General features: G+C 41.8%; 1 protein-coding gene across 4 annotated transcripts in view; it reads left to right on the forward strand.

Annotated features, from left to right (window-relative positions):
* FYB1 (FYN binding protein 1) overlaps window positions 1-13,985 on the forward strand; it is a 161,088-nt gene that overhangs the window by 35,833 nt on the left and 111,270 nt on the right. Inside the window, exon 1 of one of the 4 annotated variants that reach the window (XM_042996164.1) lies at window positions 10,212-10,386. The exons of the other annotated variants lie outside the window; for them this stretch is intronic. The gene's annotated coding sequence lies outside the window, so the exon portion shown is untranslated. Of the gene's footprint in view, window positions 1-10,211; window positions 10,387-13,985 lie in introns of those variants that run through there. 4 annotated transcript variants of the gene reach the window in all.

The raw sequence follows: 13,985 nt of genomic DNA on the forward strand, positions 1-13,985 counted from the left end.
TGCCTTAAGGAATGCTACCAAATTGTACATGCACTAAAACATTTCCTCTATTGGTCTGCTATAACAATATCTGAATCCCTACCCACAAGGCCTGAGATTCTAGTAATTATAAACTCTAGAGGAAACACTGTACAGAAAAAAACAAAAACAAAAAAACAGTGTATTTACGGATGAAAAGACTGGGAATCAAATCCTGCCTTAGCTGTTAATTTCTCTGTCTGTCCATCAGTGAAATGGAGATGACAATCCATGCTTCACATATTTAGTATGTTTTCAGCAAATTTTCTCTGGATAGATAGATAGACAGACATTTGAATGGATAGGCAGACAGGTGGATGGACAATTGGATAGCCACTGAGCATATGTAAAATTTTCTGACATATAACTATATCACTTACAGTATAATCAAAAGGCCAGATTTCATATCTTAAAGCAACATAAATCTATTCTCTTATAGTTTCATAGGTCAGAAGTCTAAAACAGATCTCACTGAGTCAAAATCAAGGTTCAAGCTGTGTGTGTTCCTTCTGGAAGTCTCACGGAGAATTCATTTCCTTGCTTCTTCCAGCTTCTAGAGGCTGCCTGCATTCCTTGGCTTATGGCTTCCTTCTGTCATCAAAGAAAATAATGGTTGGTGTAGCCTTTCTCAAGCTGCATCACTCTGGTATTGACATTCCTGCCTCCCTCTTCTCTGCATAAGACTCTTATAGTACGTTGGGCCAACCAAGATAATCCAAAATTGTCTCCTTATCTCAAGATCCTTGACTTAATTGTTTTCCTGCAAATTCCCCTTTGCCATATAAGGTAGCATATTAATCATCTAGGGTTAAGAGGTGGACATCTTTGGGAGACCATTATTTTGCCTACCACACTATGAGATGGTTTAGGTTATATTGGGAGTAGTGTAAGGTGACTCAGAGATTCTTGTTCTTGATTGACCATTAGAATCATTTAGGAACTTTAAAGAAAACAAATGCCCAGGCGCTCACCCAAATACTGTGATTTAACTGGACCACATAGACCTGGCCATCAGCATTTCCTAAAAGTACCCCAGATTACTCTATTGTGAAGCCATGTTTGAAAACCACTGGGTGGGGGCGCTTGGGTGGCTCAGTCGGTTAAGTGCTCCACTTCAGTTCAGGTCATGATCTTGCTACTCATGGGTTCGAGCCCTGCCTGGGGCTCTATGCTGACAGCTCAGAGCCTGGAGCCTGATTTGGATTCTGTGTCTTCCTCTGTCTCTGCCCCTCCCCTGCTCACGCACTGGTTCTCGTTCTCTCTCTCTCTCTCTCTCTCTCTCTCTCTCTCTCTCTCTCTCTCTCTCAAAATAAACATTTAAAAAATTTAAAAAAAGGAAAAAAAGAAAGCCACTGGGTGTATTTAAGAAAGTGGATGTGGACCATCACACAAACTTAAGTTTAAGAGCCTCTTCAGCCCCTTAGGTTACTCACTTTACCTTTCCAAACCAGAGTACCCTTATCTATAAAATGGGCATAATAATTATATAAGGACTAAATTAGGTAATATATATATAAAATTCTGGGTGCTTGCCTGGCATATGTTAATCACCCAATAAAAGGTAGCTGTAATTATGAATTTTATAGTGTGGGTCAAATTATATCCCTAAGTTATGGCAAAAGTAAATATCAAAAGTGAATCTCCAGGGATATACCCCAAACTCACCCCTCTTGATCAGACTCAAAGGAGCTTAGAGCTCTAACTCATTCTGCTTAGATCATCTGCAAACTGACACAGCTCAGGAGAGTTGTTAGTTGTTCATTTGGTTCTGGCAAAGGCTGATTTCTCCTCGGATTTTTCTCCTTTCATAGCTACTCCCTTCGCACAACACAGACTAGGTCTGTGGGACAAATCAGATTAGCATCATGTGCAGACAACCAGTTGTCTCCATTTGTCAACTTAAGGAATGATATATGCCCTGAGTCCCAACCCAGGACAGTCCTTAGTCCTGCTGGTGCATTATGTCTTTCCTTTAGTAAGAGAGTATCAGCCCCTGTCCTCTAAAAGACCCAGTTCACATTCCTAGAATCCCCAGCCCAGCCCATGACGTGGGACATTCGATCAGAACTGACCCCAGTCCATGTGCAGCAGCCATACCCTGTCCCGTGGAGAAATGAGATGCTTTGCATGATGCCACCACAAAGGAAAGCCCCTACACTATCCCATTTTATTTTCATGCATTGCTGAGATTAGAATGCACAAAAAGAACCATTCTAATTTTATAGTGAGAAAAGGCTATATTTAACTAAATCCCAGAGAAGTCATCAATTGTAGTACTGAGTGTTTTTAAATTTTATTAGCTTCCAAAATAAAAAAAAAAAAGAGAGAGAGAGAGATTACATCATAAGTGAGGGATCTTGCTTTATTAACTTCTGGAGTCAAAAAAAAGAGAGAAAAAGAGAAGGGAAATTATATCATATATAAGAAAGACCTCATACATTTTTTGTCATGTATTTTCCTTTGCTAGCCTCTGTTTTTTAGCTTCTGGGGAATTAAGGGGAAATACCACATCAAAAAATATTGACTCTGGTGATTTAAAATTAAAATTTGTTGTTCTTAGTATTAAGGAAAACCGGAGCCTCATGATTCTATTTCCTCTTCCTTCAGTTCTTGAAAGAGGCTGGCAGCACATTGCTGTAAGTGACAGTATTTCCAAAGTTGGCCTGTCAGTGGTGTAGAGCACTTTTGGAAATCTTTCTATCTCTCGTGAGGCAGAAGCCACGTTTTGCTTTGTCATTTGGAGAATTTTTTTAAATACAAAAAAATAATAGTAAGCAGCACAAAGAAATGTATAACACCAATGGGTCCATCAACCAAGAAGTCTCATCTTTGTTTGAAGTCTTTTCTAATCTGAAATGAATAAACAGTAGGATTAAGTTGAAGTCAGTCATCATTCCCTCCCAGTTCCATTTCCCACCGTTGCTTCCCCAAGACAGTCTCTATTGTGGTCTCACTGTGACTCTTTTGAGGTTGCTTTTTTGTCTACTAGCAAAGGTCAGTTCTGCTCGTCCTGACTTGTGTGACCAGGACCCCAAGCCCCAGAAGCTGGAGACAGTGACTGCTCCAGTTAAGAGTCACCCCCGGCTGTTGACTGGATCTTTCACTTCATACAGATCTGGTGACTGACGCCGGAAGAGATGCCCTAGGTTTTGTGTGTGTGCCAAGGACAGACATAGCCTACACAACCAGCTCAAGCCTTCTGTTTTCTGGTTCCCATGTGGGCTTCTCAAGGTGAAAGGCCTTCCCCAGCAAAAGGCACTTTAGGTCAGTCTTACTGAATTCAAGAGAAACAACCCAATGAAGAGAATCCAGCAGAATTTCAAAGGCTCTTGGGTTGCAAGTCAAATGCTTCCTGGGGCCAGACAGGTGATTTCAATGAGCCAAATAGTTACAGCAAAACATGGAGGCCCGGTGAAGTTCCAGTGAATTGTTGCACTGAGAAGCCAGACTTTTCAAGGAAAGTCACAAATCTGAATGTTTACATGAAATCACTCTAGTTTTTACATTCCCCATTTTTTTAATATATTTAAAGCCTTAAATCTACAAGAAAGCTTAAGCAATAGTACAGCAAACAACCATATTCCCTTCAGCTAGATTCACCCAAAGGTTAACACTTTGCCACATTATACGTATATGTAGAATGATTTTCTGAACCATTTGAAAGTAAACTGTGCAAATTATGACAATCATTCCTGAAAATTTAAGCATGCATCACCTTAATAACAAGGGCAGTCTCCATTTTAACGATAATACAATTATCACACCTAAGAAAAGTAAAAATTTCTTTATCATTTAATTGCCCACTTTAAAATTTCTCCAGTTGTCCCAACATTATTCTATAATTTTGTTTTGTTCAAACCAGGATCCAATCAAGCTGTACATACTGCATTTTATTATATCCCTTTGGCATCTTTTAATCTAGAAGAGTTCCCCTACCTTTTTATGTTTTTCAAAACTATTTTTAATTGTTGCTAATGAATATGATTTATATGAATTTGTGTATGTGTGTGTACGCATCCTGGTACACACAGGCCACAAAAGCAGGTCCACACTCCAGATTCATGCTGGGAGGCCTATCTCTGCAGCCAGGTATGGTCCATCCAAAGTCCCACTTCCAAAAGCATATATATATATATAGTCTTTATTAGTGCATTTACCTATTAGGCATGGAAAGATGAGAAAGAGAATTCTTTCTTTCATTGCCATTTGTTGAAGGCTTTAGCACTGACTAGTGTTAAGAATGAATTAGATGAGAATCACTTGGGAGAGGAAGTGGCTACAAATGAGATTGTGGGGCTCTACCCTAAACCTACCAAATCTGAAATCACTCTTTTCTTTTAATGTTTATTTTATTTATTTTTGAGAGAGAGAGAGAGAGAGAGAGAGACAGAATCCGAAGCAGGCTTTGGACTCTGAGCTGTCAGCACAGAGCCCAATGCAGGCTTGAACCCACAGACTGTGAAATCATGAGCTGAATGAAGTCGGACACTTAACTGACTGAACCACTTCAGCACCCCACACTTTTGTTTAAGTTTATTTATTTATTGAGAGAGAGAGACCACAAGCGGGGAAAGGGCAGAGAGAGAAGGAGAGACAGAATCCCAAGCAGGCTCCACACCGCCAGCACAGACCCTGATGCGAGGCTCGAACGCATGAACTCAGATCATGACCTGAGCCGAAACCAAAAGTAGGATGCTTAGCCAACTGAGCTACCCAGGCGCCCCAGGAATCACACTTTTAAAAGTACCTTCACTTATTCTTCAGAACACTAAACTTTGAGGACTACTATTCTAAAGACACAGAGATAAATTAAGAATTGGGCCCTCCCGCCAGCAAGTTCGAGTGGAACTTCTGAGGAAGTGTCAGAGAAGGCTTTGGTGGGGGAGGTAATCTCTGAGTGGGGTTTGAAGAAGACTGGGTTACCCCAGGTGAAGAGGAAGGGGAAGAAGGTATGGAAATAGAATGAGAAGCTCAGCCGCATGCAGCTGGAGATGTGACATGGCACGAGCTGATGAAGGAAATCCTCATAGTCCATGTTAAGGAGTTTAGATTTTTTTTTTTTTTTTTCTGAAGGGTTGGAGAGCCACTGAAGGGCTCTGGAGACACGATCCAGTTCATCATAGGAAGATCACACTGGGAAGCCTTGGGAAGAAAGGATTAGAGGCAGAACAATTTCATAAGAAGCCACTGCAGCTAAAGAGACAGTGATGCAGGCAGCGCACTGGGGAGGGAGGGCAAGTGGGGTTCAAAAGACACTTCACAGAAGCCACAGGACACGCTGCTGAGACATGCATGCACGCAGGAGTCAGAGAAGCGAGTCCAAGGCTGATCCTCAGCTCACTGTTCGGTCTCATGTAAATAGGTGCCCGCGATGCCTGTTGGACATTCAGGTGAAGATGTCCCTTAGGTTAGGTGGTCACCTGGCCAGGAGAGTAAGCGAGTACCTCAGAACTGAACACATGCACCGTGACATGATGCACCTGGGGCAGGATGGTGAGGGGAGACAGACTCTAGATCAGACAGAAGGCTGGGTCGCACATGTGTGCTCAAGAAGGACCTTGTAAGCCCACTTGAATGGGTACGACCAACTAGTACAAAACCCCATGGTTTTGTTGACACCCCTGTGCCCTTTGCCTACTTCTAGTGCATTGATTTTCTCTCTCCACTCTTCTCAATAGCGGTCTCCGAAATGGAGTGAACACAACAGAAGGAGGGCTCAAGACAGTTTGTTGGACAAGGAGGGAAATTGTTAGCGGGATTATATTTTTAAAATCTCACCTTTGCTTTTCTATTTTTGCTTACACTTTATCATGGGTAAAGTATATTTGCAAAGTAATACACTTGTGTGTGTGGACGGTTAGCTAGATAGATAAGGCTCACTAAAAGATATCCACCTACTAGGGGCACATGCTCAAATATATCTTACTGCTAGCTACACATAATCAAAAATCTTGAGTGGCCACTCTTCTGCATGACAAAAACTCAAGAAAGGAGAGCCTCCAGGAGAAGGGGAGAAATGGGCCCAGGTCTCGCATGCCGACTTCTCAGAGACTGCTGGCATCTTTCAAAAAGTCTTGCCGGTTAGCAAAACCTCACACAGCAGAACCCCTGGAAGTTATTCAAGTCCTTGTACCTTTTCTTATTTTGAATGCATATGTAGAATCTAAGAAGCTGAGCGTTGGAAAAACTTTTGATATTGATCAGCTAGTTTTCTGCTTCCCTGAGAAGCAAAAAGAAAGGGCAGGTTGGAGGAAGGAGGGTGGGGTCAGAGGGATCCAGGGTGGAGGAAAGTAGAGAAAAACCATCTTTTTTTTTCACACACTAATCTGGAGCCAGTCCTGCCCCTTGCAGGTTGTAATGTTTGTCTGGTTTGTGTGTGGGAATCCTGAGGGGTGGAAGGGGAGGGAACTGTTACAGTTACAGAAACTAAGCAGACCTGTTTCTTGGCTTCTGTCCTATGTGATGCATTCTCATACCAGTTACCAGTGTGTCTGGACACACTGGGGAGTTTTGACAGCAGATAGTGAACTCACTCTGGGAATTTACACTTTACATAACCTGTGATCAGAACGTGATTGGCTTCAAGACAAAGCTCCTGACAAGGGGAAGTCCATCAGCCCGGCGGGGCCGGTTTGGGGAGGGTGTGGCCTCATTTGTGCTTCACCTGCGGCTACTTAGTCTGGTGAGTCTGGTGAGGCTGGGGCTCTCCTGACAAATGCACTCCCTTGCTGAGCAAGCCAGGTCGAAGCCCGCCCAATCTGCCTTCGCACCATCTCCAGATCCTCACGGGAAGGGAAGCCATCAGGATTGTGTTAAAGCCTAACTTGAGACCAAATCATTTTCACTCCCAAACACATTCATGATTTGTTTTCCAAGTAAGTCCCTGGAGACCGTCAAAGGCACAGCACAGCCGGCATAGCCACCAGAACCAGATCACCTCTCCTTGAAAGGTGGCTCCACTGGCCATTGGCTTCATGTCTCTTCCTGAAGAACTAGAATGTTAACTGTCACTTTTTTTAATTGAGAGGAAATAAATGTTATAATTGCTCAGTTCAGGAACACTAAGTACAGCATTTAATTTAGAGAACAGAAAAGCAGGCACGTTGACAGGCCACACGTATAAACAGTCCCATGCTGCAGACAGAAATAGGGTAAGATTTCTCAACCTGGGGTACAGGTGAAGACGACGGTCAGATAGGAATAGTAGAAGAATTTACCTGGGTTGTAAAGACAGAAATTCTGGCATCCTAAATAGGTATTGTTACAGGTAGCATCGAGCTGAGTAAGCTGACTTCCTCCAGCCTCCTAACATAACCCCTGACTCACTACTTTTCCCCCTATGGTATTTTATTTCCTTGTGTTGCACAATAGAGCTGCACATAATGGAGAAGAATGAGCCTGGTTTTCAAGTCCACAAAGAAAGGGCTATTCATTTGAGACCTTCATCATTTGCTTAGAATTGCTCTTGCTGGAGGAGGGGAGAGTCCTAAACATTTAATAAAAGAGCCAGAAGCATTGAGGTGTTAGCTATAATTCTGCAGCAGATGTAATGTAAGATCTAGTATTTGAGTTAAGAAACCTTCGAATGATTTTATTTTAGGAAATTGCTCAGGTTTCCTTGTAATTTGTTAAAAGCTTTAGTGAGTAGCTACAAAAATAATGAAAGGTAGGTGTTTGAATAATAACGCAATATTACACTATTATTTTCCTTTAAAAATACAATGCAAGTAGTTCTTTCCGACTCCATCCTCTGGTAGCACCATCTCAAGAAGGATTATATGTGAAGAAAAATATACCTCTCATATTTTGTATTCTTTCCTTTAAATGAAGGGGAAAAATACTGCTGCTATACAGTGACTTAAAAATCTTACGTTAATTTGCTGCTTCACAAAAATCGTTGCATGTATCCAGAGCACCCAGTAAAACAGGCTTAGGCCAGAAAAAGTGCTTTTACTTTTGCATGTTCTGATTATAAGCCACATAACATCGAGGGGCATGGGGAGAGCCAAATGGAATTTGTATCATCATTATCATGGTTTTATCAAATAATAAATTATTGCATATTTCTTCCTTTGTGAAGAATTATAAAAATAGAGAAAAATTGTTTATTATTATGTAATAATAAGATCAACTCAATATAAGATAGATTCAGGTAAGTATTTACACTTTTCATTTATTTCAGGAACATTTCATTATGTTACCAAACTCACCTCATAGTGTTTTACTTATTTTTATTAAATCTCCAAACCTTTCAGACACTATCAATGAGCATAGCTACCATTCAATTTAAATACTTAAATTTTTAAATATAATCTTTGTAAATGTGTACATTTCTTCTCCCCTATTTTAGAGCAAAATTTATTTCTATCTCACAGAGGTGAAAATTGCTGGGTTCACTTTTCCTGGGATACATGCATTAAAAAAAAGTACCCCACAAACTAAGAAGCCTCCCTTGGCCCGTAATAAATTAATTCACTCAACAATGTTTATAAAGTGCCTCTGTGTGCCAGGCACTGTACTAGGAACTATGGATCAAAGACCAGCCACAGCCCCCACCCTTAAAAAGCTCAAGGTCTAGTGAGAGAGACCAGACTTGTCTCCAAAAACTGAAAGATACCTCAGAAGCCAGAGCAAGGACATCCTGCCAAGTCTTAAGGGACTGAGTTCAAATGGAGATGACATCTACACTGGGCTTTGGGGCTCGCACAGGAGTTTTCCAGGTAAATGTGAAGAGAGGAGATGCATTTCACGAAGGCAGGGCATGTTCTGGGTTTGGGGAGATATTGTTTTGTTGATATCTTTGGCATCAGAGGGAGGTTGGTGGGCAAGAAAAAAAAACATTAAGACTGACTTTGAAACCTTAATATTTCTTCTCTTTCTGTCTTTCCCTCTCTCATCCGGCAAAATCCCAGGACAGTAGAGTTGCCCCCTGATGTCAGGACCCAGGCCCCCTTCTGGCTCTGCCACCCCTAGAGCATTGCTCTCCTTCCTCTTCAGTGAGCGGCAGCGACTCAGGCCCCCACAGCATTGCAGCCAGCAGGAAGGGGAAAGCGTGCTAGGTTAAGGGTACTATCCAGGAGCTACATAAATCTCTTCTACTTTGATCCCATTGGCCAAATCTTAGTCATATGACCACATCTAGTGGCAAGAGGGGCTAGAAAATGTTTTCTTCTGTGTAGTCATATGCCTGGATAAAAATGCAAGAATTCTCTTGCCATAAAATAGGCGTTGGCAAATTTTTTTCTGGAAAGGGCCAGATAGTAAATATTTTAGGCTACATACAGGCTTTGTCATGTGTTGTTGTTCTTCTTTTTAGATTCTGGGTTGTTGTTTTTTTAAACTCTTTATAAATGTAAAAATCCATTCTTAGCTTAGCTTATACAAAACAAGCCATAGGCCAGAGCTGGCACATGGGCCATGGTTTACAATCCCCTGCTGTGGAAGGGGAGGAAACCAGACAGGGAGGGAAGTGACCATCTCTGATGCGACTGCTACAAGATTATAAACACTAAGAAGAATCTTGTCTTGTTCACTTTTCTAGTCTCAGTATAGTGCTTGGCCCATACAGTAGGTGCTTAATGTTTACAACTGATGGATGGATGGGTGGATGGATGGATGGATGGATGGATGGAAAGAAGGTGAGGAGGTTAATTTAACAACCGCAATTTGTTAAAACCCCACTTAGTCCCAATGGTAGTCTCTCAACAGAGATTGTAACTTGAATACTCCAGTCTTTCCAGAGTTTGAAGGAAAGTTTAACCAACAGCAGAAAAGAGTGAAACCACTGGGCTTTCCGCCACATGCACCCCCATCGGCTCATAGAGCCGAGCACTCATTTCATCTCCCAGTTGCAGATGCAGTTAAGTCCCAAATCTTCATGGCTCAGAGTGGACCTCCCTAATCGACAGTCCTCTCTCTGACCCCTCCTGCAGGAGGGCAGCCCCAGGTGTGTAACAGGTTCCAGAACCACAGCCTTCTGGCTCCTCCCCTTGCATGCCAGAGTGGCGGGCCGGAGAACCTCGTTCCGAATTTGTCCTTAAAACTGTCATATGCTTGGTGGGAATGTCAGCAGAAGCGTCCAGGCTGAACAGACAGTTTTTAGTTCCCCTTATTCTCCCCCTTCTTACTCAATATCCTGAGGACATAAAAGAACTTTTCTTGACTCGGTCAGCCTAGTGGGGGGAGGGAGGGGTGGCTCACTCAAGCATTCCCCTGGACATCACCCTGCCAGGCATCAGAAAGTTCCACAGTCCTCAGACTCTGCATGCTGAGCAGACACAACAGCCCAAAGTGAGGGGGCCCAGCCCCTGGCCCCAGGAAGACGAGCCACATGAGGCCATCCCCCCCACCTCATTCTGCAGGAGTCAGGTAACTGCTTCTTTCAAATAAACGTGTGAGTTTTTACAGCAGGATTTGGTGCCGTCTCCAAATTTTGGCAGTATCGACTGTGATAGCTGAAATAACTAAGAGAAAGACACATTCTGCTGGAAAATAGCCAAAGAGGTGTTCATCAGACACTAAAACACAGCCTCGTTGTGGCCAGAGGGTGCTAAGCAGATAAAAATGTGTCTGTCACTTGCTGTTTCGTAACTGAATAGGGCCTCTCACATGTTCCTGTTCCAGCCTCTGGTTCAGCTGCTCTTAAACGAAGTCTTACAACAGAACATGAAACCTGGTCCTATTGGGCACAGACGATTTAGTTCACCCTGGCTCCTAACAAGTGTGTGCTCATTCTTTTGATGAGGAGGAGCAAATTTCAATTTCCCCTCAACCTTAAGATCTGGCAGGGGGTGGGGACTCGTGTGAAATTTCTACACAGACCAGGGAAAGGAAGCTAGGCCGCCATCAACCCTGCCATCTCAGAAGGAGTCCTGGCAAACAGGGACAAAGGATGACAAAGGACTACAAATGATCTGAGGAAATCTTTCAAAGCGACAGTAACTAAAAACAAAATTCAGTTGGAGCCTTTGGCCCTCTCATATGAATTTCTGCCTCTTCTGAAGAATTCATAAGGCCTTTTCCCATCCTTTTCATGAGAGTTATGATGAGGTAGTTCACAGAAGAGCATGGGCCTCTTACTCTGCCTTCTACCAGCTATGTGACTTTGGGTGAGCCACTTAACCACTCTGTGCCTCAGTTTCCTCTAAAAAATGAAGACAAAAGTAGTACTTACCTCAGAGAGCTGTTGTAAGTATAAAATTATATGAAGTTATTGTTTACTAATATGTAATAGTAGATTGTTAATATTTGCCACTTAAAGCAGTTTGGCATTAGGTAGAGATTATTCCATGTGGAAAAATAGATAGGTTTATGAACACAAGGCAAAGTCATGGCTGTGCTTTTCTGTCCATGCTGCAAGACCTGTCAGGAGAGGTTTTATGTAGACCAAAACATGTGCATATACAAGGCAAGGAATAAACTTCAAATATGATAATAACCAAGAAATTAATGTTACAGGTGAGGGGCAAAAGGAAGACATCATTCTTTCGAGTAAAACCACATCTTTAAAAATCCTCCACTAAAAGTTATCACGAATATCAAAGGCATTGCAGTGTATTCGAGAAACATCCTGGGAGAAGTCAGCCTTCTGTTTTAGAAACAAAAGTCTGGGAAGGATTCCATTTCTCTAGGGGAATTATTTACAAGACTCAAATTCATGCTGCCTGCTTGTCACTTCCATCCACTTAACTACCAGGAGCTTCAAATGCTCCACAGCTCCTGCCCACATCCCATAGGCCCCCTTCTTTGGACTTTGGAGCTCAATAAAGTTGAGTTTCTAGGGGAAATTCACTCTTGAACGTTATGGCGGTCCCATCGAGCAGTCACACTGACACCTAGTGGTCTAAAAGTTAAGTGCAAGCACTTAGCCCATTTTAATCTCTCTTTTTGTGAAAGCCCAGAGGCAATATGTCCCAGGCATGTATTTCTATAGTTGCTGAGTGAAGAGAAGTGGATGTTGGAATCGTCTCTGTATCAGCCACTAGGAATAAACCAAATATGTATGTGTTTGAGAAGAGATGAAAATCCCATGAGAAATTTTAGAAGCTGAAATTACCTGATCAGAAGCTAGTAGAGGGTTTCTCTCATAGATATGGAGAGTTCAGGGCTTGTCCTGTTCTTCTACTTCTGCTAACTGGCCTCCTTACTCGAACAAGAAACAAGTAAAACCATTCAGTATATAAATTCAATGTATGATTTATTAATAATATTGCTGAGTCCGCGCCCTGGATGTTGGTCAGATCTTGCTTCCAAGAGCAGGTTAAATGACACAAAAGCTCACGTGCAACATGTAACTGATTCCCCACTCTGTCTTTCCAAGTCAGGGACAACCCCAGCAGGAATGTCTACTCTAGGGTGATAACGTATGGTGGCCCAGACAAGGTTATCATGCAAAAAGACTTTCTGGCCTTCATCCTGAACTTCATCCATTTAGGCACTTGGATATTCATAGAAAAACAGCACAAAGCATATTGGACTTTTGTGAAGGTGGGCATATCAGTTTCCTGTGGCTCCTGCAACAAATTATCACAAACTAGATGGCTTACAACAACAGAAATGTATTCTCTCACAGTTCTGGAAGCCAGAATTCTGAAATCAAGCTGTAAACCAGGCCATGCTCCCTCCAAAGGCCCTGGGGGTGTATCTATTCCTGGCCTCTTCCAGCTTCTGGTGGGTCCAGGCATTATCTGGCTTGTGGCTATATCACTGCAATCTGTCTTTGTCTTCACATGGCCTTCTCCTCCTCCTCTTATCTTTCTCCCTTCCGTATTTTATAAGAACACTTGTTCCTGGATTCAGTGCCACCTGGATAATATAGGATGATCTCATCAGATGATCCTTAATTAGGGGTGCCTGGGTGGCTAAGTCAGTTCAACTATAATTGTTGAACTATATAGTAGTTCTATTTTTAATTTTTTGAGGAACCTCCATACTATTTTCCATAATGGCTGCACCAGTTTGCATTCCCACCAAGACTGGACAAAGGTTCCCTTTTCTCCACCTCCATGCCAGTATTTGTTATCTCTTGTTTTCTTTTTTGTAATAGACATTCTGACAGGTGTGAGCTGATATCTCATCATGCTTTTGATTTGCATTTCCCTGATGAGTGATGCTGAGCATCTTTTCATGTGTCTGTTGGCCATCTGTATATCTTCTTTGGTAAAATGTCTATTCATGTCTTCTGCACATTTTTAAAATTGGTTGGCTTGTTTGCTTGTAGGAGTTTTATGGCTTCAGGTGTTACATTCAAGTCTTTAATCCGTTTTGAGTTAATTTTCATGTATGGTGTAAGATAGTGGCCTAGTGTCATTCTTTCGCATGTGACTGTCCAATTTTCCCAGCACTATTTATGGAAAAGACTATCTTTTCCCTGTTGTATATTCTTGATTCCTTGGTCATGAATTCATTGACTATACATGCATGGGTTTATTTCTGTGCTCTCTATTCTGTTCCATTGATCTGTGTGTCTGTTTTTATGCCAATACCTACTGTTTTCATTATTATAGCTTTGTAATACAGTTTGAAGTCAGGTAGCATGATGCCTCCGGTTTTGTCCTTTCTCAAAATAGCTTTGGTTATTTTTTTTCTTATGGTTCCATACAAATTTTCGGATTGTTTGTTCTATTTCTGTGAAAAATGCCATTGGAATTTTTATAGGGATTTTATTGAATCTGTATATTGCTGTGAGTAGTATGGACACTTTAATGATAATAATTCTTCCAATTCATGAACACAGAATACCTTTCCATTTATTTGTGTTCTTCCGTCTCTTTCATTACTGTCTTTTAGTTTCTAATATAAAGAACTTTCACCTCCTTGATTAAACTTATTCCTAGATATTTTATTGCAGATGGGTTTGTTTTCTTAATTTCTCTTTCTGATAGTTCATTATTAGTGTTTATAATCACTTTGGTATCCCAACATGCCACATGCTCCCATTTGTCCTCATGGTTGGCAGGGCTGGTGAT

This window comes from Panthera tigris, chromosome A1 (genome assembly GCF_018350195.1).
Source record: "Panthera tigris isolate Pti1 chromosome A1, P.tigris_Pti1_mat1.1, whole genome shotgun sequence".
Taxonomy (NCBI): Eukaryota; Metazoa; Chordata; class Mammalia; order Carnivora; family Felidae; genus Panthera; species Panthera tigris.